This window comes from Sinohyriopsis cumingii, chromosome 15 (genome assembly GCF_028554795.1).
Source record: "Sinohyriopsis cumingii isolate HCF-2022 chromosome 15, ASM2855479v2, whole genome shotgun sequence".
In the NCBI taxonomy this organism is placed as follows: domain Eukaryota; kingdom Metazoa; phylum Mollusca; class Bivalvia; order Unionida; family Unionidae; genus Sinohyriopsis; species Sinohyriopsis cumingii.
Window position 1 is genome coordinate 28,795,490 of NC_142975.1, and position 12,852 is coordinate 28,808,341.

Here is a 12,852-nt window from a genome sequence, read left to right on the forward strand (position 1 = left end):
CCGATTAACGGAATCGGTGTTTCCTTTGATGAATAAATCTTGGCACCGGGGCAGAAATACAGTGTAGGGTCTGTTTTACCTTCTCATGAGATTTCAAGTGAAGTAAACAGGTACAATTTCTTGTTAAAGAATAAATGAAGGAGCTTTAGCAGTTTAAGTACATAAATAGATCAATAATATATTCTTTGGTTCAAAACAATCAACATAGTGAATGCGGTAATTGTTTCCTAGAAGCAAAGTGACCTTGTGTACGAGTCACAAGACAAATGCAGAGAGTTTACCAGGTACCTAGTTTATATGAGCTACCAGCATGAATTTACCTGAATTCATCTTATACCTGCCCACAGCAATGCCGAGATGTAGAAAAAAAACCTTATGATTTATGTCAAAACATTTTTTGCAAATTATACGTGTGGGTTACATGAAGTATTTAATTTTATTTCTTGCCAACTCTTTATTCATTACGAAATGAACTGCTACCTAGTTATGGTCAATATTGATGATTTCGTAATCAGCTTATTTTATGATTACTTGGAAGTACTCAAACATTGGGTTGCAATCACGATTTATATGCAACGTATGTGACGCTCGACAAGACAAAACAAACAATACTTGGAATGTTCGAGTAGAAAATTCAAGGAAAAGGTTAAAGAAACATTACAGAGATCACTCTCGTTACTTTAAGTGTCTTATTTAGTAGAAGAACAACAATAAATTCGGCACATAATCCTTAGCGATAAGTCAGATGTTTCATATTATTTCAGTTATTTAAATCTGTTTCCATATTTTAAACAGCGATCGTTATCGAAGAGTTCATCTGCATCTCTACATCTCTTCTTTTTTATCATCAGTATACTCATCATCATCATCAGTTCTTCGTTTTCTTTTCTCCTTCTTCTACAGATAATGTTGATTTCTTTATTTATCCTACCACCATCACCACTGCTTCTACTTATACTACTAATATCTAGGTTGTCCTCCTCCTTCACCCCCTTCTTTTCCAACTATAACTGCTAGTGTTACTACTACTACTTCTCGTCCTCCACTTAAAGAGTGTAGAAGATGTTTCCTAAAGACATAGTGTTTTTGGAACTATTGGGAGGAATCGCCCATTTGAAAGAGTAAACTTGGAAGATTATCAGACCCTGATAAGACATGTTGTAACTTCTCTTACTGATTTACATTCTTCAGAATGGGATTAAAATTTATTAATGATTGTCAGTTGTTTTGGGTTTTTTGCCTTGAATACAAAATTAAAAATTTAAAAAGATCTCACGGTAATTCGAATATTAAATACCAAATTATCCTAGAATTTCTAAGACATGTCCGCATGATTAAAGTTCTGAATAAGTGGTATTCCCAAATAATTTCAGAGTTGGAAGTATAGATGTGTCTGCGATGGCCATGTGTCACAGTGATATGCCAACAGTCAAATGCTGAATAACAATAATAAAATCCAATAATGTATCCTTATTTATCGTTCACTATAAGTTAAAGTACACATTTTCAAAATTGTCATGCTTAATAACTTGAATTAAACAATTTGAATAAATAAATTGCAGCACAAAAGAAATACTCTACACAGCAATAATACAAATAATTCTGCTCAGATCTTACATCACGAATGAAAGGTTTCTTGATAAAGAATATTATGTAGTCGTCTACTTGACCTCAGGTCATAATTAAATTAGCATTTGATTTATCAAAAATTTCATTATCGAAGGTTACAGAATAAAATCTTAGTTATAATTAGAAGATCTGTTATTAAGATTATAAAATTATAATAACAAATATGGTAAACAACAGGAAGACCCGGCATTTCATGTGGGATTTCCAATGTTCTGGACGCAGATTGATATAAACATGTTGTTCCAAAACCAACATCAATGAGTCTGGTCAGGTAGAAATAAATGGTTAGTCCAAATTGCGGTTGTTTATAGCATATATCGAATAAAAAATCTAACAATCTACGCATATTAAACATAGATAACAGTGTATGTTCGGAATGTGTCCTTGGATAAACCAGTCTTATTTTGCAACATTTTATCTCACTAACGTGTTTGAGGGACATGACCAAGGATATCAACTTTCCTTCACGGCAGTGTGCATGATGACTGTGTCAGTCTTTGTTTTGACTCTGACAGTACTGATGCTGCCACTAATAATTAAAAGATTCAATAAATTTATCATCATTGCTGAGTATGGTTGAATAAATGTCATGCTCTCTCAGTCAAACAATATTCTAAATACAAAAGATACACGTAACAGGATCATAGTCTAATTCTTTTCTTAGAAGAAATAGTCACACTTGAACATCAAATAACTGTGAGCAACTTGCTTTATATGTGCAGTCAACATACATTATATTCAGCATCCCCTCTTTCCAGGAAGAAATTAACGTATTGCCTATTAATTGATTTAAAGATGATGCCACTCGTAAGTTACATATCTGTATCAACCTTATCCTTGACAGTTTACACTAGATCTCACTCGAAAAACTTAAAGTCAAGGTAATAGCTTATCCAAAAAAATGAATTAAACAATATTTATATTGACTCAAAATGGAAAAGCGATTAATCTAACTTTATGTAACTCAGAGTTTTTGCAACATCAACTTTTACCCACTGATAGAAAGTAATTGGTATAAAAAGTATTAAGACAAAGTACTAGCAAAAAATATAATCATACGATAGGAAAACTGTGTTTTTATTTACAATCCTCTTGTAGTCGTTTGGCTTGTGCTGAGAGATAATATTGCAGGAAAAATTCACTTTTAACGGCATTGTTTGATGCAGAATTTGGGTGGTAACGTTCTTGAACCTGGAATGGTGCGAGTTATGGTGCTAGCTCTAAACTTACATAATGATGGATTTTGCACTAAACTCAAGCAAGCGGGCGTCTGATATGTTGTGTCAAGTTTATATGGATTTGTTGTGCTAGTCGTCGGTGCTGCTTTGCATTTAATGTCAGCTAAGGTGTGGCAAACTGTACAGTACATGATAGAGTATATACTGTAAAACATAACATACGACGGGATTAACACTGGAAAACCTGTTTTAATTCGCGTTCATGGGTACCTATACCCACCAACGAAATGACAAATCTCGAAAATTCAAGACTTCTGGGGAAATATTAGAATAACCGTGTATTGGTGCAAAGTCCAGTCGATCTATAAAGAACACATTAATTTGGGCAAGAGAACGATCAGTTTATGGGGACAGGTGCGTGTTAAATCGCTATGATGCAATGCTTTTTAATGTCTGTGTCGTGAGAATAAGTGATTCTTGAGTAAGCCTTCGTTTATTTAACCATCAGACAGACTGGAAGGAAAGGGTTCACTTCGCAATTTTGGCGCATAGTTATAAAAGGCGGTAGATATGTGTAATCCTGATTTGTTACGCTAAATAAGGGGCGTGTTTCTTACACAAAATGTTTTGGCTGTAAGATGTCCCATCGCAAAAATTTAGTCAGTCTACGTTCTCATGCAAGAGAAAAAAGATAGGAGACTCTGAGATTGAATTTAGAAGAAATTCTCTCGTAAAATATTTATCCGAGGGACCGGATGTCTGGAATGTCGACGGACACAGTTCTAGCGGTAGAAGCGAGCAAAAGCTTGAAAGAACAAGGTATTTGCGTCAATCTCATATAATTCGTTGATACCAGTATAATGATTTTCTTGAATTTAATTGCTTATATTTGTATGAATTTATTTGTTTAAGTCCGTAGATCAATTTTCTTGATAAGTTTAACTAGGTTTGAGTTTATCTATCTGAATTCGTACAATGATCTTCTTTATATAAGTTTGACGAATTGTTTGAATTTGTCGTCTTGATTGTTATAGGAAGAATTTCATGCATTACTTTAGTTGATATGAGTTATGAGAAACCGTGTGATTTCTCCGAGCATAGATGATTTCACGTATGATAAAGACTTGAGTGCGTATTGACTAAAATTAACGTTTTAAGCCTTGAAGTGAGAGTTCATATATGGTAAAGACTTAAATATGTATTTTCACTTAAAATAACTTAGTTAAACCATGTAATGAATTTCATTTATTCATTTGTATAATTGAGACAAGAACGGAACTGTTAAGGCTCGTGTGATGTCAATGTGGGTCAGTGATGAAATAGCCGTTAGGAAGTATATTAACCTTATGAAACTAGGTTTGTTAATGGTCTGCCGTGTTTGGCTTGACCAGATAGCCTTTGGTATCTGTTTGAATTCCGACAGGACAATATCTGACATAAAGAGAGAGAGAGAGAGAGAGAGAGAGAGAGAGAGAGAGTAATGATTTCTTCCCAGTAGGATAACTAACATAAGATTTAGGTTGCTTCTCTGTTTATTATGAAAGGGGAAATAGCTCTACTGACGTATCCACGTACCTACTTATCCAAGTATGTGCGTACTTGCGTTTCCACCTATCCATACAAAGTTTGAGGGCCAAAAGAGGATAGACAATAGGAGAGTTTGGAGAAGAAAAGAAGCAAATAAACAAAGAAATACAGCCTCAGTGAAAAAGTGGAGTGAACCGGAAAGAAGCAGGTAATGAAATTTTACAAGGCAATGACTTCTATTGTTCACTCAATTATATGATGAACCAATTCTGTCATTTAAAACAGATCGGCTATTTATATTAGTATTCTTATGTTTTAAATTCGGTAAATGATTTATTTCAAAAGAGAAGTGTATCTTCCTAATGTAACGTATTGTCACAGTTGTTTATGTAATTAATTAAATTGTTGTATTTCGTGTACGGGGGCTCGTGTCATTCTGTTCTATATATCTGCTCAGATCTATATGTATTCCATCTATAAGTTTCGCACTTTATATTAATATTTACCCGATCAGGGCCACAAGACCGAGGGCGCTCACCCTCTAGACAACGATGACCAAATAAAGCCGACACCTTGTAGAAAGGTTCAATCCACCAATCAACCCTACCCACACCAACCAGCACCCACAAACCGCTTGTATTTATTTATTTATTTGTTATATTATAGTATTATTTAACTTCATTTTATATTATTGATATTATAGACTAAATTTTATACTTAACAAATTAATGTATATTTGGCAATTGTCCCGTTCCTCCTTCTGTTTCATAGACTTTGGGTGATGGCGATAATGAAGTCATTTTCTCATGACGAATTAAGAAAGATATTATATGCGGAATAGAACAATAAGATATGATAATTTTCCTTCTTATAATATATTGCTACATAGTATTGTCGTACTTGATGGATCTCATACGGAGCAATTCAAAACAACGCGTGAGTGTGTCGTGATGGTTCGTGTATTTCCCATATTTCCAAACACCTCAAGACAACATTTTTTGTCAAGTGAAAGGTCCTAACAAGCGCAAATACTACCACATTGTTTTCACTAATTGCTGAATAGCCGAATATGGCAAAACCCTAAGTTCACACCTCCAAGTTTTATTGCTTCACAATTGCATGACTTATTAGTAAGCTTTTTCAAGCCAAATATTAGTAGCTCATGCGAAGCAATACAAAACACTACCCAAACACCTAAATCACATACCTATTCCTATCTCAATTTACTAAAAACATGTATCTAAACGTATCGATTTAGTTACCTATATTATGAAATTTAAGGGTCATTCTACGAAACTCATCCATTTTGTCATAGAGTCTAAAGAATACTGTAAACCATGAGGCCTGCTGCTAAAACTTGGCAAATTAGCAAGGCTCATAAATATTTGTTTTAACACCGACACTCTATAATAAAAAATTAATCACTAAGTTATCAACAAATAATCACGAAACTTTCAACGAAGACGCAAATACAAAAAGCACATACCCATATTTATTACATGATTTTTAAAAAGAAGAATTTAGTAGAATACGACAAATATTATATTTTGCAACAGTTTTTAAATATTGAGGTCCCCACCAAAAAACGAAAAACATTGACGCTTGATTACAAAAAAACATTTTGGAACGCTTAAACTATATTTGTTTTGATTTCAAGCCATTTATTTGGTCAGACTCATTTTGAAAATTTATTTGATTTAAAATCCCTGATTTAGCTAAACAATTACTTAAACTATTCAATAATCACATAATGCATCCGTTGTACGGAAAAACCTGATATAGAATTACATCATTTATTTTGTACCCATATACCATCTGTATACATTAGCATGACAGCTGTGTGATAATGGACAATATTTTGGACGCAATACTTTTTCAGCCTGAAGAAGTACACATAGCCTGATGCAGTGTGCGCCGACAAGCAATTATCTGATATTAAAAATTTTAAAGTTGAAAAAATCCTTTATATCAGCACATGTGAAGTAGAACAAAAGCACAATTCATATTGTCTTAATCTCGGTGTTACTTAGAGCAACTATTATATTTCATCCAAGTGTTTATTCCATTATGATTTAAAATGGAGGATAATACTGCATAGTCTTTTTTTTTAATTTACGAAACAACTGACAATAACTTTAGGACTTACGGTACTAAATCAACTCCAATAGTAAACATATGGAAACAATATCATATTCAAAATTCAATAACTTAAAATTTCTGGGTGCTGATGATGAAACCTATATTTCTCCATGTACATCTAACCTTGGTGCAAGCTTATGTGTGAAGAACACCACGTGAGCCACGGCATTTTGTTTATGTACATGTGCATGAAACACACGTTATTGATTCTGCACCAAATGAATCAGGTGCTACTTTCATTACAGAGTGCTCCTAAGTCAAGCCTATAAAATACTAAAATTGCATCAGCATAATTTTGTCTATCTTTTTTCTAAATTATATATAGGATAAGCTCTCAAAATATATTTTTATTACAATTTTAATTTTCATTATTAACCAATTATGGACCACCAAACCCGTATATACTCTATTATTTATTCACCCATTTCTAGACTGGTTCACAGTTCTTCCGTATAATTAGCACCGTGTGTCCTATATTGTGTTTTTACCGGGATATCGATATCGCTGTTTGTAATGAGTTAAAACTTGCGTTCAATATTCGACAATACACATATACAATTATTGCATGAATCACTGCGCTGTAAAATAATACCTTTTCGTTGCCATTACTGTGGAATAGGCATAGCATTATTCCTACGATAATAACCACTGTACATTATTTTCGTTGTTGTATGCATGCCCCGTAGTTGAATATATGAGTTACTATCAAATAATGTGTATTAATGTACTTTTATAAAACGACATACCATGTTTACAAGTATTTGCGAAACAAAGGTCAATTTTATCTACAGAAAATTTTTTATCCTCACATCCTTTATAAAACATTGATAGTATCAGATTGTACAAACTTAAAAAAGACAACAATTTTGACATTGGTTAATATAAGAATGGTAAGTAAGACACTTCTTAGGAAAAGGTTGGCATGGATGGAAAAAATGACAAAACAATATCATTGCTATGTTAATATCTCTGAGACAAATATTTTTATGCGATTATGCATACACACTTTAATCAAAGTCAAAATCAAATAATCTGAGATTTGCAGTAGCTTTGTAACCACTGGTACACAACATTGCATACAAGATTAATAACATTAAGAGTTGTATGAAAGAAATGGAAAATATATATTGGTTTAATGTAAAAAAAATCCATAAGTTGTTAAAGCTCTAATGATTTATTACGAAACCGAAATAACTTGAAAACACAAAATTAAGGAAGACACACGTAATTCTATATCAGCGAGAGCATTACAACTAGATTGCGTTGTGTGATATCCAGCATTATTAGGCTTTGTGTACGCTTTGTACACAGACTAACACGTGTCATTTGTTTATGCTCGAGAAGTAAAATTATTTCTGTCAGCAGACGTGAAGGAGACGAAACGTACAATTTAGAGTGGAAATAATCTGTTTTTCCTGGTCCAAACATATTGTTTCAAAAAATGTGCTATTGTAAAACAATATTATTACAAATTGCGTTAAAATTTAATGAACTATCTGTGATAATGGTTAACAGTCATTTTCAAAAAAACAGAATAACATGCATTTGCTTCTACATTGTTCATATTCCTTAATAATGCATTAATCATCACCCAAATCGCAGAAAATGAAGGCGTGCAATTAATACATGAAACTCTCATTTGTATTTTACATTACTCACACATAATCAATAAGGTTTAAAATGAATTGTAGTTCATGTACCTGTGCAATAAATGATCTTGTATTTGTATAAGATAATGGAATCGACCTTCAATGGTGCCACTGCAAATTTGATGCTACAATCGATAATTCTAAAATTTTAATATTTGATGAACAGAGACTACAATAAGGATCTGAGTAGCAGAAGTAACAACGAAGGACGTACAAGACATAAACGGCAATAGCATCTGAAAATATAGAGGAAAGGAAGAATTGGTCATATACTGTCTATCATGTCATATCATCCAAAAATGAACCAAACTATGTTAAATCATACATAAACACCGGCTAATTATAAAAGCGTGTGACGGAAGTTATTCCTCGATAAAAGCCAGTGATAACCTAATGCATACCGAAAAGCCAAAACAGATGATTTAGTCCGAAAATATTAGTGTAAATAAGAAGCCAGGACAATCTGGCGCAGCTGGGTCCGGTGGATATGCAAGCTTTGTCAACATATAGACAAACGCAAGAGCGAAGTAGCATGCATTAGCCAAACACACTACGAAAACATAATATGTAATTTATCTCACTTATAATACTTGCGACCTTCAATATGTCGAAGCAACAGAAAACCACTAACAGATCAATCTGAACAGATGATATTGGATGACTACGACGTTGGACATGAAAACACTTTTCTACCCTCGATGATAGAGTCAGCGACGTTATCTTAATTTCAGTAACCCACAACTTCAACTGGAATACCGAAATCAGGAAGGAAATGGACTCCTACTGGATACGCCACCTAAAAGCATTGAAACCACTGACCTAAAATCAAATGGATTAAAAACCGGCATCAACATGCCAATACAAACTTGCCGTTTGTCGATAGCTAATTTGTTACTAAAAATAAATATAATTTAATTATGATATTGTTTTCGAGCAGATGGAAAGTCACCAACAGTATGCGCCAATAATACTAGACCAATCAGATCCTGGACGATAGCTTGCTGCCGCAATCATGACTGATTCAAGATTGAATTTGATACATTCGAATTGTTGTTTATGTACGCCCTTTCATATCATATATAGATATTGATATTCTATCAGGTATTTACTCTTGAGAAATTTTGTTGAAATTTAAGCATGAATTTTCCTAAGTGACAGGCAATGTGCACTCATGTGTTACATTGTTACACATATAATATAGTCATTTGTATTAAGTAGATATTATATCGTTATGTTCCATTTACGTTTAAATGTCTATTTTATTGATTTATTAAATGTGGAGAAAAATACCACCAAATGTGAGATACAGAAATTTGATTATAGTCAAAATAAACATTTTGAACAAGTTGCTGACAAACGATATTGAATTTACATTTTCATGGCTGCATAGAATGTTACATTGCAAATAATACGTTGGCAAAAAAATTCGTGGCAAAGCTGGCGAAAATAGGACTACGTTGATACTTAATGGACATAAGAATTAATATGGACGCCTAAAAAATTGATCTTCTTCCTACTTCGATCTGCAAATCATGAACGAATATATTTTTAGAAGCGGATATTCTGTGTTTGTTTTATTTCTATTTTGGATCAAGGCACGAAAGTAGTACACTTGCTCTACCATATAGTATAAGCACATGAATGCAGAATCGAATGGTGATTTATTTTCCAAGATAAAATATTAAAAATAAATTAAGATGTGTGTGTGTGTGTGTGTTAGTTTCCACATACTACTCAAAAGTATGTTTATCGACGAATGATTTTAATTATGTGCACTTAACTGGGCAAGTAACACACGATAACACGAACATGCATTCTGATAGCTGGAAAATGCTAAAGTGAAATTCACGATATGTAATTATGAAACAATGATATACTTTTACAACAGCCGAATCAACTAAATAGTAATGCTGGTATATAATGTGCATTTATGGATTATGTACTTTACATTAAAGCTCCATAACTGTCTTAAAATATGAAGTTACCGTACTTCATAAGAAATAAAACCCAAAGCTAAAACAATATCTTACCAATCCGTTGGTATTCCCCAGTGGTATCGTAGGACAAATGTAACATCTGTATGCAAAGTTAATGCAACTACCGTACTTCATATTTTGTATACGTCAGCAACTGTATTTATAGGTTACTGCATTTCTATTGGAAAACATAAACGAGTTTTTCGGATGGAAAGACTGCGCGACCTTTGCGAGTGCAGTATATCCATCCGACAATACAAGTTCATATTTTCACATACAAATGCAGTAACCCTTTTATATTATTATCTACTCATTTTCTTATTATACCTAAGGCTTCATTATATAAACAAAAATACACTACACGAAACAAAGTAACTAAAATATGCCGTATTCCAAACTCAATACACAAGCGCAGATTCATCATTACACAGCACCAATATTTTTAATGCGCACATAACTCCGCCCAGTTAAATTGAACTTAGTCGGGCGCTAGACATAACTTTGGAAAGAAAATGGCGTTTTTGTCTACTTAAAATTGAAATTTGGAGTCATATTGTGAATGAATGCGCATTGCAACAACTTTTCTATTTGATCTAGAATGAATAGATTTTGTAATTTTATCGCTTCTACGAAATTGTGTGATTATGGACTGGATTTATCTGTGCCAGTTCTACATGAAGTACATCGGAGTTCAGCAGCGACGGAGCAGCTTGTTGACATCTGCAAGTTTGTTTCTGTTCTGTCATTTATTGTTTGTTAATGCGGGAAAATTATGAAGTCTTTCAACTGCAATTATTAAAAAGACGCAATTGAATATAATGTTTATTTCATTTTGTATACAGTAAGTAAGGAGGATGCAACTGCACTTGGAATATAGTCGAAATTACAGTACAATTTCGAAATGTGTAATCAAGCTTGAGAACCAGTGACATGGTGCATGTAATTCGGATTTGCAGAACTAAGAATGGACATTTTGAGGAAACTCCTGATATAAAAAGAAGACATATTTCCTTGTCAGTTACATGTTATTTGTAAGGACCCAGCAATTTTATGAAATCTGGCGTCTGTCACCCCCCTAAATCCGAAACATTGTATCAAAACAGTTAACGCGGAATGTAGCAAAGCAGGTGGTAAGTGGCAGTCCAAGAAACATTTGCTTTACTTCATTCAGAAACAAATTTAATCAACCAAAACGTAAAGCGCCTACTACGTAATTGTATATGATTTGTTTACAAAATAGTTATCATACAGCCATATCTGCATATTTCTGATATCACGTTTAGTCGCCTGCTTTGTTGAAAGTTTTTTTGTGAGTCTATGAATTCATCCACATTGTCAACTTTGGCATCTCTACTTTCAAATGGCTCATACAGTTGGTTTATTTCATCCACAGACAAAATAAAAAAAAATCAAAAGGACTGGCGTCTGCGTCCATTGTTTGTTTACAATAGAAAGTAGTTCCTTTATGAGTACAATATGAATTGTGCGCGCGAGTGCATTATCGTAAAATATTGAACGATTCTGACGATATAAAGTTAACGGAGAAAAAAGTGAGCATATAATAATTTCAGTTATTTTCATGTCACTAACGAATGAGTTGAAGTAACACTTATTATATGGAGTTAAAATTTTTGACAGTACTAAAGAAATACGTTATTAATGACATTGGCGGAAATAATGGTAAAAAATGTATATTAATACGAGCAATAGAGGTAAAGATACAGCAGTAAGGGTACTGGTGTTATGACCTTGAATTAGTGGTAGCAAGTGAGTATCTACCTCTATCCTTGAATTGGCAATTATTGCGTAAAAATAACTAGTTCATTGAGTACATCTTGTATATATCACTGTTGATAGCATCTAAAGACCTGATGTTTTGAAACGCAAGTTTTCAAAACAAGGTTAGATTATATCCGATTGACAAAGCAGATAAATGTAGTGTTTCAAAATGAATTAGAATAAAAGAGAGCCTTGACCTGGAAATGAGAGAATGCTTTTATCTATATGGTCTAAGTGTCTAACTGCGATTTACTTCTGGCGTTGATATTCATATATATAACAAAATGGGTTGGTATTAATGTTCTGTAACTTAACCTGAACCTAACTACATATTCTATGAACTGGTATCCTGTTAAAAATTGGCCTTTCTTTTCCTAAGGTGCTTTGTAGACAGAGCACCGCACAATACGCACATTACGCACCTGGCATAATTTGGTAGCAGTGCCTACACAGCATATGATTCACAGGTTGATACTTCTTTAGTAATTTGAACACACTTTGGGTAAAAGCCAATCCTAATATGTGCTAAGAAATCAACAACTTCTTTACTGAGAGATACTAACACTAAGCAAAATCAACTGTCTTTTCATCTTTGAGAGATATTCACAAATCCACTACCACTTCTTACTTGAGACTTGCCCACAAAATGAAATATAATACCACTTCGTACTTGATTGATACTCACAAACCAAAATCTCATACCATATTTTTTAATTCATTTACCTACAAATCAAAATTAAAAAGTCAGTTTACTAAATAAAGATTAGACTGTAAAATAAATATATAAACATCAGTTGGAGTGATTTTCCTATTACAAGATTGTGTTCTCCAACAGCTTTAATTGAATTTAATTAAACAGATCACTGAAGTTTAAATATATTTCTTTGACAAATACTGAATGTTTCTCGGATGTTACCAGGCAACTATATCATGTGATTCGGTGGGAGGAAAGGTATATTATTTTGCCTCATTTAT

At 33.2% G+C, this 12,852-nt stretch overlaps 1 long non-coding RNA gene across 1 annotated transcript; it reads left to right on the forward strand.

The window, feature by feature from the left end:
* Nucleotides 1-4,099: 4,099 nt before the first annotated feature.
* Nucleotides 4,100-9,681, forward strand: LOC149781463 (uncharacterized). Its single transcript, XR_016414725.1, has 2 exons — nt 4,100-4,542; nt 8,289-9,681. It is a non-coding gene; the product is annotated as an uncharacterized LOC149781463 (long non-coding RNA).
* Nucleotides 9,682-12,852: the final 3,171 nt, after the last annotated feature.